Source organism: Eschrichtius robustus, chromosome 13, assembly GCF_028021215.1.
Source record: "Eschrichtius robustus isolate mEscRob2 chromosome 13, mEscRob2.pri, whole genome shotgun sequence".
Lineage (NCBI taxonomy): Eukaryota > Metazoa > Chordata > Mammalia > Artiodactyla > Eschrichtiidae > Eschrichtius > Eschrichtius robustus.
Genome location: NC_090836.1, coordinates 94,195,603 through 94,218,516, shown reverse-complemented (window position 1 = coordinate 94,218,516; position 22,914 = coordinate 94,195,603). Strand labels below are relative to the sequence as shown.

General features: G+C 42.0%; 1 protein-coding gene and 1 long non-coding RNA gene across 4 annotated transcripts in view; one reads left to right on the top strand and one right to left on the bottom strand.

The window, feature by feature from the left end:
• Positions 1-3,440, bottom strand: part of HMGXB4 (HMG-box containing 4) — a 30,952-nt gene extending 27,512 nt beyond the window's left edge. Inside the window, exon 1 of one of the 3 annotated variants that reach the window (XM_068560966.1) lies at positions 3,377-3,440. The gene's annotated coding sequence lies outside the window, so the exon portion shown is untranslated. Of the gene's footprint in view, positions 1-1,515; positions 1,602-3,376 lie in introns of those variants that run through there. The other 2 variants (XM_068560969.1, XM_068560967.1) reach the window with 2 other exon arrangements.
• Positions 3,385-21,553, top strand: LOC137775265 (uncharacterized). Its single transcript, XR_011075991.1, has 3 exons — positions 3,385-3,659; positions 21,205-21,311; positions 21,478-21,553. It is a non-coding gene; the product is annotated as an uncharacterized lncRNA (long non-coding RNA).
• The last annotated feature ends 1,361 nt before the right edge of the window (positions 21,554-22,914 follow it).

The following is a 22,914-nucleotide window of genomic DNA, read 5'->3' as shown; positions in this document are numbered from 1 at the left end:
TTAAAATAAACCAAAAGAAAAAAGACCTACTTGCACAAGTCAGATAATACAATGCACAGATAATGCCTAAGTTGAAAACAGAAAGAGAAGTATTACCAAGAATGATTTACAAGCGAGATTCAGAAACATAAAAAAGCATTTCTCCACCTCCCTAAGAAGTGGAATGAAGAATGAACTTGGTCAAGGTAAAAGTGAAGAAATGAACTGGGTTATTTTACAGGTAATTGGAGAACTATTTACTCAAAGGGCTTTTCACAGGAAATGAAGGGGATATGAGGTCAGGTCTCATGTAGAAACTACGAGGAGGCAAGATACTTAATACAGCCAGTTTTTCATGTTCCAGCATTAGGCATTCAACTTTCTCAAATAGAAATTACTGTCATCCCCTGTCCACCCAAGTGGTGTAACTCCACAAGGGGTTAGGGGAGGGGGATCATCAAAGGGAATTATATCCATTCATTTAAAAATAGTATATCCACTCACTGGCACTAAAGTAGTGAGCTTATTAGCAGAGTATATGGATCCCATTAATCTTCATAGGCCGATAATGCCAAGAAATACCACATCTTGAGACCTCAGCTTAAATGTTTTCCATGACAAATGGAGTTTGGCAAAGAACGTTTGAGAAATAATGGGCAAAAAATCTTAAATATTCAACATCATCAATGTGTCCACCAATCTGTTGTCAACAACAAAATGCTCTTCTGTATGAAGCAAAGGCAGGTCCTGAGACTTATAACCAGGCCTTCCCTTTGGTAACATCAAAACTAACATAAAACAGAGCTGAACAACGAACAGTCAGAATAGGAGTTAAGTACCTCTGAAGACAGTATGAGAAGGAAAACAATGATGTCACTGGACTGTGAAAAAGTGCTCATGGTCTCGTAACTGACTGCTTTGAAAAACAACCAGTGGATGAAAAAATTGTAAAAGGGAACAGAAAATTAGGAGCTGATCCTCAGAGGCGCAGAGCAGCACAGAAAACATGTGCTGGTTGTTAGCATTATGTATTAGAATTAGGCCTGCTACTATTTAATTTTTACAAAGACATGGAAGAGCACTTTATAAATTACATGATTAAACAACCGATAGTAAAAAATGAACAGGGCCTGAAGGCAAGTCTAATTCAATAAAGAACTGGGACAGCCAAGAGCTTAAAAAACTAAATTTAGACGCAATGGACTATCTCACTCACAGCCTGGGCAGACTGATGGACCCTGAACTTCTGGGTTCTTTAAAATCAGGATATTATTGCAGCCCAGAGGTTAGTTTTGGTTGCTGACTCATAGAAGAAAGATGGAACCAGATAAAGAAGTCTCAAGCAACAGTGTGGAAGAAAGGCAGAGTTAGGGCAACATTTATATAAGATCAGACGACTCCTGTGATATTCTTTCCAGGTCTTGAATATTATCCACGATAAATTCAGAGTCCAGGGTTAGGCAGCAGATTCAGGATTAATGAAAATGAAAAATATTAGGTTTGATATTCACATTAGAAAACAGAAGCCATAATTACATTAAACGTTGGCAAATGTAAAACAGGTGTTAAAGCTCATTCTCCCGAATTCCACAAATTTTGGAGTTTACAGAATCCAATGTTGTCAACTTCAAGAGGCAGTGATAATTTTACAATTATGTTCCTCTCAGTGGGCTAACAAATGACAACAGAAGTAAAAGTTCATTGCTTAAAGCTGTTTATGGAAGTAAGAAATATGCCATCATAAAAAATGTGTACTTTTGAAAGGTGCAAATTATCAAATGGCTCTTGTGGGACTTTTCTTCAGGAGATGAAAAAGGAGAGGCAGAGCTGCTCTTCCACTTGTAGATAAGTACATGCGTGATGTTCAGGCTTTGCTTTTAGAATTTTCAAAGGAATCAGGGAAAAACTGAAAATCACCAGACACAGTACTTTGTTATTTTGAAGGTCCAAATTACAAATACTGAAAAAAAAAAAAAAAAAAAAGTTTCAGAAAGTGATTTTTTGAGGTCATCTGACCCCAGCAATCACTAACAAGCCTCTTCATCCCAAAATGTAAGTGTGTATTGAAAAAGACAAAGTAAAGCCTCGGAAACGGGGCAGTAAGCAAAATCCTGAGACCCAGGTCCAGTCCAGGAGGACAGCCTTGCTCAAGATTCCGTGTTCTCTTCTTCCAGCACTTCTTTCAGGAGCTCAAATTGCCAGTCAGTGCAGGAAAAGGAAGATGCACATCCAGCTGTTGCCAGTTTCTGAATTGTCGTTGTTGTTACTTCTAGGATAGGAGCAGGGGATGTCTTCTCATTTTCGTCGAGATCTCCTCCAATCTCAGAACCCAGCGACTCCGAATTCGTGCCACTCCCTTCTCCACGAACCTACCTATGCAGCACTCACAGCCCCTGCCAGCTCTGGGAACTGCAGAGATCCCGACAGCCTGGGATGGGGACTGAATCCTCTCACTGTAGTGCAATTGAGCGGAACCACGACGACCTCACAGAGCGGCTGACAACACACATTCCCAAAAAACCAGCGGTACAAATTTTGACAAGCCTTGTCCAACCAACGGGCTCTACTTTGGATTCAGTTTTTTATTTATTCTGCTGTGGGGGAATATAGTCAGCCACCAGCTTAGCCATCAGGAAGCAAGGAGATAGACGGTTCTCCTCTTCCGCCCGATAGAAAAATAAAGTGAAATCTACAAGTACCAGCTTTGGGGGGAAATGGGCCTGGATGGAGAAGAGCCCACTCGGAAGGTACGTTCACACTGGGTCGCACGCAAAGAGTACACACCACACCGGGTTATTGCTACAAAGGGCCCCAAGGACCACCGTCTTTGTGGTCCCCACGGCAAACCAACAGGATTCTCCCGGCACTTCTGCAGCAACAGCTAGTTCAATAAAGCTGTGCGAAGAAGAAAGCTCCTTGCATCCTCTCCTGCCAGCCGCGGCCCCGGCCCTCCCGTCACCCCGGCCCCCTCGCCCCTTGACAGCCCAGGGATCCTGCGTCCCGGGTCCTGAGCCAGGCGGCCCCGACTCGGGTTCCCGCGTCCCGGCGGCTCCCGGCGCCCCCGAGGGCGGAGACTGCTGGGCAGGGGGAGGGGCGGCCTCGGCTCGCGGGCCCCCGGGGCGGCCGCACGCCCCCTCCCGGCCCGCACTTTCCCGCCTTCCCCATTTGAACAGCTCCCGCCCGCCTTCCTCCTTCGACCCGCTCCAGCCCCTTCCCGGGGGCGGACTGCGGCCGCTACTCCAGTCCCCGGCTCGGCCCCTGGGCTAGGCCGCAACTGGCCCCGGGCGCCCTCAGGGCGGTGTCGCGGCCCGAGGCGGCGGGTGGTGGCGGGGCGGGGCCACTGCCGCCTGGGGGTGGGGGCCCAGCTCGGCCTCGTGGGGGCTCCGCTCGCCGCTACCTTCACTAGGCTCGCTCGGATCCCGCCTCAGCGCCGCCGACCGCCGCCATCTTGGAGAAGGAGAGAAAAGCGCGAGCGGCCAGGGAGCCTCAGTCGAGCCCAGAGCGCAGACTCCGCTTGGGAAGGGGAATCCCGTTGGTGCAAGAGCGCCGAGCGCATCGAATGCGACGCCGGGCTTGTTGAGCTCGGGAGCTCGCCTGTAGTGAGAATTTGCTCTGTGCCAGGCTTGGGCTAGAAGCTTTACGAACACGATAGCATTTGATTCTCACTGCATCCCTGTGAGGTAGGTTTTGTCACATTTTACAGATGAGAAACAGGCTCAGAGGGAGGGGTTAAATGATTTGCCCAGGGATACACAGGTAGTTGGAGTGGGAGATAGATACTACTTCCAAGTCTTCTGATTCTTAATGAAGTGCTCTTTCCAAAAGACACTGCTGTTTCCTTCAAGATATTTTTATACAGTAATTCCTGTCTTTGCAAAACCTAGACCATGCAGATTAATAGCAGTGGTACCTGTCTGGAATTTAGCGTCTACATTTGGGTGTTTGGCATATTTAGGGTGAGGTGGCAGAATATATCTTTATAACAATGCACTGTAAAATAATTTGCGTGGCACATCATCTGCATTTCTCCCCATAAATTATTTGCCTTTAAAAGTTAGAAACAGCCTTCAGAGAAATGAAGAGATGTTACACACAGGAGAGAAATTTTTTTTTCTGTTTTGCTCTGGAAAATTTAGACCAATGGGTAGAAGTTACAGTGTGCAGATCTTGGTTCAATATGAAGACGAATTAATTTTTCCAGTGCAGTTCAATTACGTTGGGCTACTTCTTACGGTAGTGAGCTCCCTGTCACCAGAGGAGTCCAAGCAGAAGCTAGTGTCCTAGTTTCTGCAGAGCAGAGAGGTTACAGATATAGAATGTCTTCTAGAGTTGTGAAACCCATGAGACTCTATGCAAAATTATGTGTTTGTGCACATGTGTATTTTTCTGGGGTTTTGATCCCATCAAAGATTAAGAACATCTTTCCTAGTGGGCTTTCCATTCCGGAATTGGACAGGTGCTTGAAGATGATATAGTTATTCTGCTCACTTTACATACTTACAAATTGAGACCAAGAGGAACAAGGTGATTTGTCTCAGCCCACACGGTCAGTTAGTGATCAGATTAGGATTAGAAACCAGGTTATTGGACTCTTGGTTCAGTGATATTTTCACCATAGTATGCTCTCTTGAGACAGAGTTGTTGAATAAATTCCCTAAAGGTAAACGCAAATAATAAAAAACTAGCATCATGACCTTCTTCTCAGCCCCTATCCTGCTCACCAAAAAGACTGGCAATGAGTTTCACCAAAAGGTATGGGATGGCCCTTCTGGGACATGTTGCCTGACGTTAGGCTTCTCAGCTAGGTATTTAAGAGCCTCAAGAATGTATTTCCCTCCTGTTCTTTAGTACGGGTCAGGATGTTCTTAGTTGTACGTGACAGAAACCCAATTCAAAATAGTTTACCAGAAAAGGAGAATTTGTTGGCTGGCATTATTGAAATGTCCAGTACCTTCAGGTGTGGCTGGATCCAGGGAGGGACTCAAGTTTGTCTCTTGACATCTCTCTTTGATGCTTTCTTCTGAGTTGGCTTTATTCTTAGGCTCCAGGTGGTGACTCCGACAGCCCCAGGCTTTATCGTCTTTGTTGCTAGCAATGTCCCTGGAGAGGAAGTTTCTTTTTCCCATTTGTTTTGGTAGATATCATGGGATTGACTCTTCTTTCCTGAATTGGATCATGTGTCCAAACAGAAAGCAATTGGTATGAGCAAAGGTGTGGGGTATGCTGATTGGCTAAATTAGGTCACATCCTCACCCCAAAAGTAGGTCAGGCAGAACCTCAAGGAAAGTCAGAGGTTATTGTCAGAAGGGTAAATGGGTGCTAGGTAGGCAAAAACCATAGCTGTTTGCCTAACTGTACTACTAGCTTGGACCTGAATGCCTCATGAGTCCCATTTGTCCCATTCCTTCTTTTATCCCACCTGAGGATGGGCATAGCAAATTATTGCTCATCTTCACCTCCTGTAGACTGGAAGTTGGATCGCTCCTCTGTCTGCTCTCTCTGTTAACTTGGTCTTAGTCTTACATCACTGCATGTGCGTTCATTCATTCATTCAACAAATCTTTATTGAAAACAGCATGCATCAGGCACTGTCCTAGATGTTGGGCATAGAACAGGGAACAAAACTGAGAGTCTTTGACCCCTTAGAGCTTACATTCTAGTTGGCTTGGAGGGCAGAACATAAAAAAATAGGTACCATGTTAGATGATGATTAAAGGTAGAGAAAAGTACCTGGAAGAGATACCAGGATGGGGTGGAGGTGGTAAGGATTGTTATTTAAAACAGTGATCAGGAGAAGCTTCTCTGATGAGGTGTACACTGGAGGCCATCTCAACCAGAAGTAGGTCAGTGTGGGAGCCCGGAGGTCATAGATCCTGGAATGGATGCTGATGGAAAAAGATTCTCTATTGAATATCCTATCATGGTTCTTTCGTTTCTGAAACTTGGCGAGAGAGAAAGGAAGACCTGCTTGATAGCCTGAGTTGGAGAGGGACTTGGTCATGGTGGGCTTTGTGAGTGATAATGCTTTGTCCCATGATGAGTGGAGGATGGCATTTAAGATATGTGAAGATTGGGCATTCCCTGGGGCTGGGGCTGTTCTCTGGTCCACCTGACCCAAGTAAAACTGCCCAGTGCATGGCAGTAGCAGGTGGTGGCCCAACAAGTTGTGCTTCATTTGGACATTTTCTTCTTCAGACCATTTTTCTGTGCTTTGCCCTTTTCAGCTGGATTTTAATCGGCTTCTTTGTGCTAGGCCTGACGGGTGATGCAGTGATGGGTTGTACATTAGTCAGGGCCCTTTTGGGAGTGACTTCTGGGAGTGATGGGACCTAATTAAAACTACCTTACGAGGCAACAGTTTTTTGGATATGACACCAAAAGCACAAACAACAAAAGGAAAAAATGGTAAGTGGGACTACATCAAGTGAAAAAGTCTCTGCACAGAAAAAGAAATAATCAACAAAATGAAAAGGCAATCAATGGAATGGGTGAAAATATTTGCAAATCATATATCTGATAAGGGGTTAATATCCAAAATATATAAAGAGCCCATGCAACTCAATAGCAAAAACCCAAACAATCCAATTAAAAACTAGGCAGAGGAACTGCATAGACATTTTCCTAAAGAAGACATACAGATGGCCAAAGGGTACACGAAAAGGTGCTCAACATCAGTACTTATTATGGAAATGGAAATCAAAACCACAATGAGAAACCGTATTCTGTTAGAATGGCTATCATCGAAATGACAAGAAATAACAAGTGTTGGTGAGGATGTAGAGAAAAGGGAACCCTTGTGCACTGTTGGTGGGAATGTAAATTAGTACAGTCATGGTGGAAAACAGTATGAAGTTTCTTAAAAAAATTAAAAATAGAACTACCATATATGATCCAGGAATCTCTCTTCTGGATATTTATCCAAAGAAAGTGAAAAAGAATCTCGAAGAGATAGTTGTACTGCCATGCTTGTTGCAACATTATTCATAATAGCCAAGACATAGAGACAACCTAAGTGTCCATCAATGGATGAGTGGATAAAGAAGTTGTGGTACATGTATACAATGGAATATTCAGCCATGAGAAAGAAGGAAATTCTGTCACTTGTGACAGCATGGATGGACCTTAAGGATATTATACTAAATGAAATGTCAGACAGAGAAAGACAAATACTGTATGATATCACTTATATGTGGAATCTGAAAAAGCCAAACTTACAGAAAAAGAGAGTAGAGTGGTGTTTACCAGAGGCTGTGGGGTATGGGAAAAGGGAAGGTATTGATCAAAGGGTATAAACTTTCAGTTGTAAGATGAATAAATTCTGGAGAACTAGTGTACAGAATGGTGACTATAGTTAATAATAATGTACTGTGTACTTGAAATTTGCTAACAGAGTAGATTTCAAGTACACTCACTGCACATACATACAAATGATAACTATGGGAGGTGATGGATATATTAATTAGTTTGATCATTTCACAATATATACATATACCAAAACATCATGTTGTACACCTTAAATTATAAAATTTTTTATTTGTCAAAAGCAAAAGAGTCACAAACCTACAACTGTATATAGAGTTGTTCATAGTATTTCCTTATTATTGTTTTGGTGTCTGCAGGGTCTGTAGTGATATCTCCTGTTTCAGTCCTGATAATGGTAATCTCTGTTCTCTTTCTCTCCCTCTCTACCCCCTTGTGCTCTCTCTCTGTAACTTTATTGATTTTTGTCTCATTGATTTTCTCTGTTGTTTTCCTGTTTTCAATTTTGTTGGTTTCTGCCCTTAACTTTATTATTTCCTTCTTTCTGTTGCTTTGGGCTTAATTTTCTCTTCCTTTCTAGGATCATTAGGTGGAAGCTTCAATTATCAGTTTGAGATATTCCTCTTTTTTTTTTTTTTTTTTAGTTTTTAAAAAATTTATTTAAAAATGAAGTAACATTGATTTATAACATTATATAAGTTGGATGTGTACAGCATTTATATTTCTACTTCTGTATACCCTACAACATGCTCACCACCAAAAATGTATTTTCCATTCATCACAATACAGTTGATCCACTTTATGCATTTCACCCTCCCCCCACCCCTTCCTCTTTGGTAACCACTACTCTGTTCCCTGTATCTATGTGTTTGTTTTTGTTTGGCTTGGTTTGCTCATTTATTTTGTTTTTGTTTGTTTATTAGTTTTCTATATTCCAGTATGAGTGAAATCATGGTATTTATCTTTCTCTGTCTGGCTTATTTCACTTAGTGTAATACCCTCAAGGTTCATGCGTGTGTTGTACCAAATGGCAAGATTTCGTATTTTTTATGGCTGCGTATTATTCCATTGTGTATGTATATGCCACATCTTCTTTATCCATTCATCTGTTGATGGGCACTTTGGTTGTTTCCATATCTTGGCTATTGTAAATAATGCCATGATGAACATGGGGGTGCAGATATCTTTTTGGATTAGTGTTTTTGTATTCTTTGCATAAATACCCAGAAGTGGGATTGCTGGATCATATGGTAGTTCTATTCCTAATTTTTTAAGGAACCTCCATACTGTTCTCCATAGTGGCTGTACCAATTTATATCCCACCAACAGTGTAAGAGGGTTCCCTTTTCTCCACATCCTTGCCAACACTTGTTATTTCTTGCCTTTTTGATAACAGCCATCCTAACAGGTGTGAGGTGATATCTCACTGTGGTTTTGACTTTCATTTCTCTGATGATTAGTGATGTTGAACATCTTTTAATGCACCTGTTGGCAGTCTGTATGTCTTCTTTGGAAAGATGCCTATTCAGCTCCTCTGCCCACTTTTAAACTGGGTTGTATGTTTTTTTTTTTGCTGTTGAGTTGTATGAGTTCTTTATATATTTGAGATATTAACCTCTTATTGGATATATCATTTGCAAATATCTTCTCCCATTTGGTTGGTTGTCTTTTCATTTTATTGATGGTTTCCTTTGCTGTACAGAAGCTTTTTAGTTTGATGTAATCTCAGTTGTTTATTTTTGCCTTTGTTTTCCTTGCCTGAGGAGACGTATCTAGAAGATACTGCTGAGACCAATGTCAAAGAGCATACTGCCTATGTTTTCTTCTCAGAGATTTATGGTTTCAGGTCTTATATTCAAGTCTTTAACCCATTTTGAAATAATTTGTGTGTGGTGTGAGATAGTGGTCTAGTTTCATTTTTTTGCACGTGGCCGTCCAGTTTTCACAGCACCATTTATTTATTTATTTATGTAAATTTATTTATTTATTTATTTTTGGCTGCGTTGGGTCTTTGTTGCTGCTCGTGGGCTTTCTCTAGTTGTGGTGAGCGGGGGCTACTCTTCGTTGTGGTGCGTGGGCTTCTCATTGTGGTGGCTTCTCTTGTTGCAGAGCATGGGCTCTAGGCATGCGGGCTTCAGTAGTTGTGGCACACAGGCTCATTAGTTGTGGCGCACGGGCTTAGTTGCTCAGCGGCATGTGGGATCTTCCTGGACCAGGGATCGAACCCGTGTCCCCTGCATTGGCAGGTGGATTCTTAACCACTGCACCACCAGGGAAGTCCCCCAGCACCATTTATTGAAGAGACTATCCTTTCTCCATTGTATGTTCTTTGCTCCTTTGCTGTAAATTAATTGTCCATATATATGTGGGTTTATTTCTGGGCTCTCAGTTCTTTTCCATTGATCTATACATCTAATTGTCTGGCAATACCATGCAGTTTTAATTACTATGTCTTTGTAATATAGTCTGCAATTGGGAAGTGTGATACCTCCAGTTTTGTTCTTTTTTTCCTCAAGATTAATTTGGCTATTTGGGGTCTTTTGTGGTTCCATATAAACCATATATCTTTTGTTCTTTTTCTGTGAAAAATGTCCTTGGGATTTTGATAGGGATTGCATTGAATCTGTAGATTGCTTTAGATAATAAGGACATTTTGACAACATTAATTGTTCCATTCCATGAGCACAGAATATCTTTCCATTTATTTGTGTCTTCAGTTTCTTTCAACAATGTCTTATACAGTAAGTCTCCTACATACAAACCTCCGAGTTTCGAACTTTCGAAGATATGAATGTGTGTCACATGTCCAATCATGTAAGTTCACACGTCTGGCATACATTGTCATGTGCATGCATCCTCTACAAGTGGTTGCACTTTTGTGTACTTTACAGTACTGTGTAGAGTACAGTAGTACAGTATCTTTTATTTCAAGCCCAGCATGTCTGGAAGCAAGCGTAAAAGCAGCAGCGATGTAGCTGGTACTGCTGTACTTTTCAAGGTTTGTTTTTTTATGTGTTATTTGTGTGAAAAGTATTATAAACCTATTACAGTGCAGTACTACATAGCCAATTGTGTTAGTTGGGTACCTAGGCTAACTTTGAACAAATTGGACTTACAAACGTGCTCTCAGAACGGAACTCGTTTGTACATAGGGGACTTACTGTAGTTTCCAATGTACAAGTCTTTCATCTCCTTGGTTAAATTTATTCCTAGGTATTTTATTCTTCTTTATGGCAATTGTAAATGAGATTATTTTCTTAATTTCTATTTCTGCTAGCTCATTGTTAGCATATAGAAATGCAACAGATTTTTGTATATTGATTTTGTATCCTGCAACTTCACTGTGTTCGTTTATTATTTCTAATAGTTTTTTGGTGGAATCTAGGGTTTTCTATATATAAAAATCATGTCATCTGCAAATAATGACAGTTTTACTTCTTCCTTTCCAATTTGGATGCATTTTATTTCTTTTTCTTGCCTAATTGCTCTTGCTAGGACTTCTAATACTATGTTGAAGAAGAGTGGTGAGAGTGGGCATCCTTGTCTTGTTACTGATTTTAGAGGGATAGCTTTCAATTTTCACTGTTGAGTATGATGTTAGCTGTGGGTTTGTCTTATATGGCTTTTATTATGTTGAGGTATGTCCCTTCTGTTCCTTTAGGTGTAAGGTTAGATTATTTACCTGAGATTTTTGTTTCTTGAGGTAGGCCTGTATTACTATAAACTTCCCTCTTAGTACTGCTTTTGCTGTATCCCATAGATTTTGGTATGTTGTATTTTCATTTTCATTTGTCTTCAGGTACTTTTTGATTTCTTCATTGACCCAATAGTTGTTCAGTAGCATGTTGTTCAGTCTCCACATATTTGTGATTTTTGCAGTTTTCTTCTAGTTTCATTCGATTGTGATTGGAGAATATGCTTGATACAATTTCAGCCTTCTTAAATTTCAGTCTTTAATTTCAGTCTTCTTAACTTTACTGAAACTTGTTTTGTGTCCCAACATATGGTCTATTCTTGAGAAAGTTCCATTTGCACGCAGTTTCAAAGTTTCCATTTGAGAAGAATATGTATGTTGCATTTGAATGGAATATTCTGTACAAATCTATCAAATCCATCTGGTCTAATGTTTCATTTAAGGCCGCTGTTTCCTTTTTGATTTTCTGTCTGGATGATCTATCCACTGATGTAAGCAGGGTGTTAAAATCTCCTACTATTATTATGTTGCTGTCAATTTCCCCTTCAGGTCTGTTAATAATTGTTTTATATATTTTGGTGCTCCTCTGTTTGGTGTATAGGTATTAATCACTATTATGTCTTCTTGATGAATTGTCCCCTTTGTTATTATATACTGTCCATTTTTATCTCTTGTTACCTTTTTGGCTTGAAGTCTATTGTGTCTGATATGAGGATGGCCACACCTGCTTTCTTTTGGCTTGAAGTATCAGCTTGAAGTATTATTTTCCATCCCGTCACTTTTAGCCTATGTGCGTCTTTAGAGCTGAGGTATGTTTCCTGGAGGCGGCTTATAGTTGGATCTTGTTTTTTAATCCCTCCAGTCACTCTGTGTCTTTTTAAAATTTTATTTATTTATTTATTTATTTTGGCTGCGTTGGGGTCTTCACTGCCGCATGTGGGCTTTCTCTAGTTGTGGCAAGCAGGGGCTACTCTTCACTGTGGTACGTGGGCTTCTCGTTGTGGTGGCTTCTCTTATTGCAGAGCATGGGCTCTAGGCTCGTGAGCTTCAGTAGTTGTGGCACACGGGCTCAGTAGTTGCAGCATGCAGGACCTAGAGCACGCGGGCTTCAGTAGTTGTGGCGCATGAGCTCAGTAGTTGTTGCGCGAGGGCTTACTATTTGTGGTTCGCGGGCTCTAGAGCGCAGGCTCAGTAGTTGTGGTGCATGGGCTTAGTTGCTCCGTGGCATGTGGGATCTTCCTGGACCAGGGATCGAACCCATGTCCCCAGCATTGGCAAATGGATTCTTAACCACTGGGCCACCAGGGAAGTCCCACTCTGTGTCTTTTGACTGATGAATTCAATCCATTTACATTTAAGGTGATTATGGATATATTAGGATTTGGTACTGCATTTTTAAAAATTAATTAATGAATTTTATTTTTATTTTTGGCTGCGTTGGGTCTTTTTTGTGGTGTGCAGGCTTCTCATTGCAGTGGCTTCTTTTGTTGTGGAGCACGGGCTCTAGGAGCACAGGCTTCAGTAGTTGTGGCTCGCGGGCTCTAGAGCACAGGCTCGGTAGTTGTGGTGCATGGGTTTAGTTGCTCCGTGGCATGTGGGATCTTCCTGGACCAGAGATTGAATCTGTGTCCCCTGCATTGGCAAGCGGATTCTTAACCACTGCGTCACCAGGGAAGTCCCGATACTGCCATTTTATTTTTTGTTTTCTGATTGCTCTATATCTCTATTGTTTCTTTTCCTTGTATTTCTGGCTGCCATTTTGGTTTGGTGGTTTTCTGTATTTTTCTGAATTTCCTTTTTAAAAAATATTGTGTTTCTATGCTCCATGTTTATGTTTTGTGGTTACCTGGAGGCTTGTCTAAAATGCCTCAAAGATAAAGTTGTCCTTTTTCTGTTGCTTGCATCTTGTCTTCATTTAGTTTTATGTATTCTGTCCTTTACCTCTTACCCTTTTATGTTTCTTTTGTCTTAAATTATCCCTTTTTATGTTGTGAGTTTGTTACCAAACTGAGATAGCTGTAGTTATTTTTCTGCCTTCTTTTTTCTCCCTTTAACCTTTATACTATAATAGAGCATGTAAAAACCTATAAATTCTGATAGAGAGTTGCAGTTTTCTGGTTCTGTCTGCTTATCACCTTGTTCAAAGTTTTGTGTATTTTGACTGCTTTTTTTCTGGTAGAAAGCTCCTTTCAACATCTCTTATAAGGCAGGTCTAGTGTTGATGAACTCCCTCAGCTTTTGTTTGTCTCAGAAGGTCTTTATTTCTTATTCATATATGAATGATTACTTTGCTGTATAGAATTTTAAAAAAGATTTTGGCCACACTGCACAGCTTGTGGGATCTCAGTTCTCTGACCAGGGATTGAACCTAGGCCACAGCAGTGAAAGTGCTGAATCCTAACCACTAGACCACCAGGCAACTCCCCTAGAATATTCTTGGGTGACAATTTTTAATCTTTCGGTATTTTGAGAATGTCATTTTACTCCCTCTTGGCCTGTAGGGTTTCTGTTAAGAAATCTGCTGATAGCAGATTTCCCCTAGCTGGAAATTCTTTAAAATTCTTTCTTTGTCATTGACTCTTGGCAATTTTAATATTATGTGTCTTGGAGAAGGTCTTTTTGCATTAAGGTAATTAGGTGTTCTCTTAGCTTCATGGACTTATATATCCAGTTCCTTCCCCAGGTTTGGGAAGTTCTCAGCTATTATTTCTTTAAATAATCTGTCTTCTCCCTTTTCCTTCTCTTCTCCTTCTGGGATACTCATTATTCTAATGCTGCCCTTCCTAAAAGAGTTGAATAGCTCTTGTAGGATTTCCTCATTTTAAAAATGTCTTGTTTACCTTTTCTCTTGTATCATTTTTAGATTTGTCTTTGAGCTCACTAATTATTTTTTCCATATAGTCTGCTGTATTTCCAATGCTTTTTAATGCATTCTTTATCTTGTTTATTGTGTCCATCAGCTCCAGAATTTGTTTGGTTCTTTTTTAGAATTTCAATCTCTTTGGTAAAATATCCTTTCTGTTCATTAATTTTATTCGTGAGCTCATTAAACTGCCTTCCTGTGTTTTCTTGCATCTTGTTGAGTTTCTCCATGACAGCTGTTTTGAATTCTCTATCCATTAGATTGCAATATTTTGTGACTTTAAGTTTGGCTTTTGGAGAATTGTCGTTTTCTTTTTGTGTAGTGTTACTGTGGCTCTTCATATTGTTTGATGATTATTCCTCTGCTGATATTAAAAGACAGGTTAGGTGTTTGATTCCTTTCTTTTGTTTTCTGGTAGGTGGCACTGTCATACACATTTTTGGTTTCTTTTGCCTGAGCTGCCCCTGGTAAAATTTGAGCGTGGCACTTTCCAGCCTCCACTGGCTCTGTAAGAGGTGTGGCTCTGTGCCTTTGTTGTTGCTTCTTGTACCACCTGGGTGTTTGCTGCCTTGCTTCTGCCAGAGCCTCTGTCATCACTGGGATGGTGGGCTCTTCCCTTGCATCTGGGACCCCCTGAGTCACAGGCTCTGCTGCTGTGGAGGGAGGGGTCAACACAGGGGGAGAAGCCAGGGTCGTGCAGGTGCCTCTACCTTGTCCACTGTTGTTGGGTTCATGAATTCTGCCACTGTGAATGGAGGGAGGTGGGGGCTGGGATCATGGGTGCCTCAGCAGCTGGAGGGATGGGGTCCCAGGCCTCACTGCTGCTGCTGCCCAGTTAGCAGTGGCTGTGGGCACTGGTGTGGTTGGGTGACTGGAGTCATGTGTGCTGCCTTCCTTGCTGTCACTGGGTTCTCTGAAGCTGTGGGCTGTGCTGCCTGGTCAGAGGGCTAGGATTGCAGGAACCATGGCTGCTGTTCCCTCCTCTGTGTGTTACAGCCCACCCACCTTTAGATGTGCAAATGTGTGAAATTCTTCGGTGACCTGTTATGTTGGGCAGAGGCACCTTTGTTGAGTTGTGGATTTTTTTTTACTGGCTGTAGATTGATGGGGAGAGACAAGGGTAGATATTTCACTCTGCCGTGTTTCTGATGTCACCCACATTCCTCTTTTCTAATCTGTGCATTTAATGCTATACATTTCCCTCTTGTCCCTGCTTTAGCTGTGTCCCATGATTTTCATATGTTTTATATTCATTCAGTGTTATTTGTCTATTTCTTTGAAACTTCCTCTTTAACTTAAGGATTATTAAAAGTGTGTTGCTTAGTTTTCAAGCATGTGGAGATTTTTCTGTATCTTTGTTTCTAGTTTGATTCCACTGTGGTCCGTGGACGCACTCTATATAATTTTATTACCTTGATTGTGGCGATTGTCTCATTGGTGTTTATATATGTCAAAACTTCATCTAATATCATACTTTAAATATGTGCAGTTTAATACATGTCAATTATATTTCAATAAAGATGTCAAAAATATCAGAAAATAAGAGACTTAGATAAAATTTCTAGAGATGAAAGCTACAACATCTGAGATGGAAAATATACTAAATGGGATTTATGGTCAATTAGGCACTGAAGAAGAAAAGTTTAATGAACTTTAAGATATAGCTAGAGACACTATACAAAATGAAACAGAGAGAAAATACCACCCCCCCACGCCAAAATGAAGAGTATCAGTGAGCTGTAGGAAAAGATTAAGTTTAATGTAAGTGTAATTTGAGTCCCTGAAAGAGGAGAGAGAGGAGAGAGAGTGGATACAAAATAACTATTTGAAGAAATATTAGTATAAAATTTTCCAAATTTTCCAAAATCACAAACATAAAGAAAATGACACCAAGGCACATCATTATCTAATTGCTTAAAAGCAGTGATAGAGAGAAAATCTTAAAGGCATAAATAGAAAAAGAAGACATTTTGTGCAGAAAAGACTTAACATTGCAGGCCTAAGACTACTCTCCTTAGAAAATTTGGCCCTTGGCTGGTGTCTATGAAGTTGGATTTTTGGGGGGGGGGGGTTTCCACCCTTTCCTAACTGGTAGGAGTGGTGCACTGTGCCTGCCGTTTGTGCAAACAATGTGATTTATGATGAACACCTGCTTTCTCTGTGGAAGTCTGGAATTTTAGTACATGCTAGGCAGGGTTGGCATGACCAACCCCCCAATATAAGCTTTGAGTATCCAATGGGCTTCTCTGGGCAGGAATATCACACATGTTCCTTCATTTTTACTGCAGGGGAAGAGTGCGCTGTGTGACAACTTATGGGAGAGAGAGAGAGCATAAGGAAGTCTGTACATGGGTTCCTCCAGGCTGTTCCTTTGTCTTTTCCCCTTATGTATACTCACTGTGTACCCCTACTGTGTATCTTTACTATATTGTATCCTTACGGTGTATCTTTATATGTTGCTATAATTAATCTTAGCCATGAGTACAGCTATATGGTGAATCCTATGAGTCCTTCTAACAGATTTCTGAATATGTGGGTGATCTTTGGCACCCCACACATATTACACAAAAAAGAGCACAGATAAGGATGACATCAGACTTCTTGTTCGAAACAGTGTAAACCAGAAGACAGTGGAGCGCCATCTGTAATGTCCTGAAAAAGAAGTCAACCTAGAATTCTATACCCAGCAAAAGTATCTTTCAAATGAAGCTATAACTGATATAAAAATGTAAAAAAGAAATAATTTCAGAAGCTAAAAATTTCATTGCCAGCAGACCTTCACAAGAATGTGGAAGGAATTCCTTTAGATGGAAGGAATATGATCCCAGATCATTATGCAAATCTGGATTTGCATAAAGGAATAAACAGCACTGGGAGTGGTAACTATGCGTGTAAATGTGAAAGCTTTTTTCCTTTGAAATCTCTTTAAGTGAAAATTGGCTTTTCAAAGCAAAAATATTCACAACGAATTGTGGGTTTTTAAGAACATATGTAAAATAAGATGAATGACAACAACATCACAAAGGTCAAGAGTGGTAAAAAAAGAAGTAAATTGTTGAAAGATCCTTGTAATATATATGAAGTGGTAAATATCACTTGAAGACAGACTGAGATAAGTTAAAGATGTATAGTGTACATCTTGAAGCAATCACAGAAGCACTCAAAAGAGTTACAGCTCATAAGCCAAAGAAAGAGATAGAAGGAAATCATAAAAATACTTAATTAGTCCAAAAGAAGGCAGAAAAAGAGAGAAAAGAGAACAAAGTAAAGATGGGAGAAACAGAAAACAAGTAGCAAGATGGTAGCTTGAAACCAACCATATCAATAATTGTATTAAACGGAAATGACCTAAACAATACAAAAATAAAAGAAATTGACAGGTTGGGGAAAAAAACCTCCCAACTATATGCTGCTTATATAAGAAATCCACCTTAAATACAAAGCACAAATAAATTAAAAGTAAAATATGGAAAAAAATATGGTGCTATAGACTGAAAGTGTCCCCCCCCCCCCAAATTCATATGTTGAAACCTAATCCCCAATGTGATGGTGTTTGGAGGTAGGACCTTTGTGAGTTAATAGGTTCATGAGGATGTAGCCTTCACAAATGGGATTAGTGCCCTTGTAAAAAGAGATGTAGGAGAGCTTTCTTCCTCTCTCTTGTTCTGCTCTCTGCCACGTGAGGATACAATGAGGAAAAGACCATCTGCAGACCAGAAAGTGGGTTCTCACCAGACACTGGATCTGCCAGCAGCTTGATCTTGGACTTCCAGCCTCCACAACTATGAGAAACAAATGTTTGTTGTTCAGCCACCCAGTCTGTGGTATTTTGTTACAGCAGCCTAAGACATTCTAAAGAAAGACAAGGACTTCTCTGGTGGCGCAGTGGTTAAGAATCCGGCTGCCGATGCAGGGGACATGGGTTCGAGTCCTGGTCCAGGAAGATTCCACATGCCGCAGAGCAACTAAGCCCGTGCGCCACAACTGCCGAGCCTGCGCTCTAGAGCCCGCGAGCCACAACTACTGAGCCTGCATGCCACAACTACTGAAGCCCGCGTGCCTAAAGCCTGTGCTCCGCAACAAGAGAAACCCGCGCACCACGACAAAGAGTAGCCCCTGCTTTCCACAACTAGAGAAAAGCCCATGTGCAGCAATGAAGACCCAGTGCAGCCAAAATAAATAAATAAATAAATAAATAAAATAAATTGTATCCATTAAAAAAATTATTGTAAACAGTAGCACAGCAATCTTGTTCAAGTGCCCTGTGCAATTGTGTGAGAGTTTCCTTGAGATATCTCCTAGGAGTGGAAATGCTGTATCCTAGTGCATATAATTACCTTTACTGGATATTGCCAGGTTGCTTTCCAAAGTGGTTGAATGGACTTCTGTATTTTTCCTACCCTTGGCTTCCTGGGTTCTGTTATGTCTCTGATTTGGGGGCTTCCATCTCTCTCCCTCCTCTCTATGCCTTCTGCCTATGAGATGATTAATTAAGGTTGATCCTTGATGATGGAAACAATGCTACCTCTTTCACCCAGACCTCCTGAAATGCATTAATAACCTTTTGAATTTTACTCTTTCAAAATATTCTCAAAGCCGCGATCTCCTGGTCAAGTCCAGTGTAAGAGAAATCAACCTGGTGTACATATCTGGTAATTTTCTGTACTACCCAACAAACTGAAGGACACATTCACAGATACCAAGTCATTTGCTTGGTCATTCAAGATATACATTTTCTTCTCATAAGTACTCCTTTTGGTACCTGGCTGGTCTTATCCCATTGGTTTTTCAGATGTGAAGAGTGACATATCCCAGATCACACAGTAATTTGATGGCATTACTGAGATGAAAACTCACTTTTTCTTGACCCCCCAGACAAGTCACTCCCCACCCTGTCCTTGTGTCTGAAGGCTGGTAATTCTGGTTCAATGTCCAGGGATTCAGGAAGTGTATCCCTGAAGTTCTCCACTTCATGGACCCAGCAGAGTTGCTCAAATGGCAACTGCTCTGAGCCCTCAATTTATTTAGAGGGGGCCCAGTTTTCCCTTGGGTCTCCTAAATGACCAGAGGTCTTTTCACATACCCATGATTTGGCTTTCATCTGCCCCTCCTGGTCCCCAACAGCCCTCCCTGACCTCCAGCAGGACTGCCCACTCCCTGTGACCCCACCTTTGCCTTCCTCCTTCTCTCTGTGTTATGCTCAGTCAGGGGAGTCACATGGGTCCCCAAAGATCCCAGCAGCTCTTCAGTGATGAGCTCCCAGAGGATGATGGCAGCCATGTCTTGTCCCCATGGCACATCCACAGCGCCAGATGGCTGGACCATGACCTCTCCCTGAGGACAGAATCTCAGTGCTGAGTCCAGGTCACTGGTGCATCATTGTGCCCCTCAATTCCCAGCTCCCCATCCCAGGGCAGACTTCCTTCCTGCATCTTCCTTTCCAGCAATCAAGCTCCAGTTGGGGCTACTGTGGCCCATAAGAAATATTTTAATGACTTTAAACTATAGAGGGAAGGGATCAGAGTCCTCTTCCCTCTTCTTCCTGCAGGCTCTTCTTGTATGTAAAACTGTGGCTATGCAAATGAGAGGGATGACATCCCATTACTTTCCAGTCCTTGCTAAATCCTAGGCCCTTGCTAAATCCTAGGCCCTTGCTGAGGACTGTCTTCTTGTGACATTAAAAATATACTTTATTCCCACTCGCCCCCAAACCTACTCTTCTCCCAATCTTTCTTACTGGCCAAATCTGGGGCCATTCGAGCATGAAAATAAACAATGGTAGTAACAAATTACAACCCCTGAATAAAGGAAGAATCATTGAGTCCACTGATAAATGTAAGTAAATAAAAAATGGGCTAGAAGAGAAAGTGCTTCCTTATGAAGAAAAGCCAATAAACAGAGAAAAAAAATGATGGCATTAGACAATCACCATTTGGCAACTATCATAGTTATAATTGACTCAGATGGCAGTGGGCAAAGGATGCTGATATAGTGGGTGAAGTTGGGGAGTAATGGAATATTACATAGTCTTAAATTAGCTCTCCACAAGGTACTTATTAATTGCAAAGGAAAAACCGGCAACATTACTGGAGCAACCTGGCAGATGCCACTTTAGCCAGGCATCAAAGTTAACATCACCAGCAGGGGGACAAATTGACATCATGTGCTTCCTGATACGAGGCACTGGGAAGAAAACATCACTCTCGTGTTATTTTTACAAAAGATGCATAACCCAAATGTAATTATGAGGAAACATCAGACAACCCAAAATGAAAGATGTTCTACAATATTACTAGGCTGTCCTCTTTAAAATGTCAATATCCGTACCTCTCTCTCAGTTTTGTTCTAAGCGTAAAACAGCTCTAAAAAAAAAAAGTCTTTTTTAAAAAAAATTTCTCTATTTTATTTATTTATTTTTGGTTGTGTTGGGTCTTCGTTGCTGTTCACGGGCTTTCTCTAGTTGCGGTGAGCAGGGGCTACTCTTTGTTGCGGTACGCAGTTTTCTTATTGCCGTGGCTTCTCTTGTTGCAGAGCACGGGCTCTAGGTGCACAGGCTTCAGTAGTTGCAGCACGCAGGCTCAGTAGTTGTGGCTCGCGGGCTCTAGAGCGCAGGCTCAGTAGCTGTGGCGCACAGGCTTAGTTGCTCCGCGGCATGTGGGATCTTCCCGGACCAGGGCTCGAACCCGTGTCCCCTGCATTGGCAGGCGGATTCTTAACCACTGCACCACCAGGGATGTCCCCCCCAAAAAAGTCTTAAAAAAAGTCAGTGTGGGGACTTCCCTGGTGGTGCAGTAGTTAAGAATCCACCTGCCAATGCAGGGGACACGGGTTTGATCCCTGGTTTGGGAAGATCCCACATGCCGCAGAGCAACTAAGCCTGTGTGCCCTGGAGCCCAGGTGTTGCAACTACTGAGCCCGCTTGCTGCAACTACCGAAGCCTGTGCACCGCAACTACTGAAGCCCACGCGTCTAGAGGCCATGCTCCGCAACAAGAGAAGCCACCGCGATGAGAAGCCCGCACACCGCAACGAAGAGTAGCCCCCACTCGCTGCAACTAGAGAAAGCCAGCGCGCAGCAACGAGGACCCAGCGCAGCCAAAAGAAAATACTCCCCCCCCCCCAAAAAAAAGTCAGTGTGGTGAAGCATGCACACACATGCATGCACAAGGGCACAAGACTGAGGAACTGGCCCAAATTCACGAGGACTAAAAAGATAAAACAATTGAATGTCATGCATGATCCTGGATTTTCTTTTGTATAGATGACATGATTGGGACAGTTGGTGAAATCAAAATAAGGTTCTTGGAGTAGATAATAGTATTGAGTTTATGTTAATTGCCTGATTTTGATAATGGAACTGTGATTCTATAAGAGCCTGTCCTTGTTTTTTTTGGAAATACGCACTGAAGATTTAGGAGCAAAGGAGCCTCACGTCTGCCATTTACTCCAGATGCTTCAGAAGACAATGCACGTACACTCACATCTATCGAGAGAGGATACAGCACACGTGGTACAGGTGCGTGCATGGGGAATTTGGGTGGAGGGAACATGAGAATTCTTTGCGCTATTCTTGCAGCTTTTTTTCTAAATCTGAAATTATGTCAAAATATACTTAGAATGAAAAGACAGTGCTTACTTAGGTTCAACCATCTCACACCCTGTCCAATCACTCATTCACACAGTGGCTTTTTCTGAAGACTGTGTGATTGCCCGTGAGACATGGAAATGGCTGGGGGTGCTCCGGAGATGAATAAACTCCCACCTGACTCTCCTGGGGGCTGCAGAGTGGTGCATGAGGTAGGCACACACCCCCTTTCCATCCTGCACAGTGTAACTGGGGCCCTGCATGGTCCTTCTTGGCGGCATAGTAAAGGTGATTTCCTCAGAAGAGTTGATTCGGAAGCAGAAACATAGGTCAATGTCAATACATTTTCCTTAAAAAATAACGTACACATCAAACTTCCCTTTGTATAAAGCACTTACATGTGAGTCATCTTATTTAATCCTTAGAACCACCCTCCGAAGTAAACAGTTGATTTAATCGTATACAGATACATCTTATTTATGGGAAAGGAAACTGAAGTTCAGAAGGGTAAAGTTACTTGCCTCAAATCCAACTACAGGTAACCGTACATGCTGATCTCTGAACCTCTAATAATAATGACACCACTCTGGAGTTGGAAGGTGGGGCTGATGAGAAACTTCGGGGAAGCCGATGGCCAAATTGGCCTGCCTGGCTTTCTGCTGTGCGGGCAGCTGTGTCCGAGCTTTGGGGCCCTCTGAGGCTTTCCTCCGCGTTTCCACTAGAGGGCACTGCTGGCCCAGTTTAGAAGTACTTAACTTTCCCTACAACTTATATGTGGTCAGAGCAGGAATTGCTATAAAAACCAAAAAAGCTTAAGCTTCAGGGTCTCTCACTTGCACAGACCCCTTTTACTTTTGTACCCAATTTTGCATTTATAATTTTGAATTATTTTTCCACAAGAGGCGTCTCCGGATAAGCTTCAGACCCCCCAAATCTGTATTGACCCCAGCTCACGCAAATACTTTGAGAACTAAGGGCTGGGAGCTTTGAGGCACTGACACTCGTGAGCAGCACAGAGAGTAACTTTCCACGGGACGTGGCTGTCCCCTCTTTCGGACTGTGGACCCCCAGAGAGCCGGACTCTGCCCTTTTTGACCTTGATTCCTGGTCTGTAGCACACAGTAAGCTGTCTACACATGTCTGTTGAGTGAATAAATGAGGCGCAAACATCAGCCAGTGTCACTGCTTTTATCTTTTCCTCTTTCTCCTCTTTTGTCTCAGTTGCTCAGTTTCCAAGGTGGGGGGAGGTGGTCTAGAATTCATCTGAGGCCCCTCCTGGCCAGAGATTTTTTCTAGATTCTCTCCCTATCCTCTCTCCTTTTTTCTCCTCTGCTGCCTCTCATCTGACTTTTTTTTTTTTTTTAATTTTTATTTGTTTATTTATGGCTGTGTTGGGTTTTCGTTTCTGTGCGAGGGCTTTCTCTAGTTGTGGCAAGCGGGGGGCCACTCTTCATCGCGGTGCACGGGCCTCTCCCTATCGCGACCTCCCTTGTTGCGGAGCACAAGCTCCAGACGTGCAGGCTCAGTAATTGTG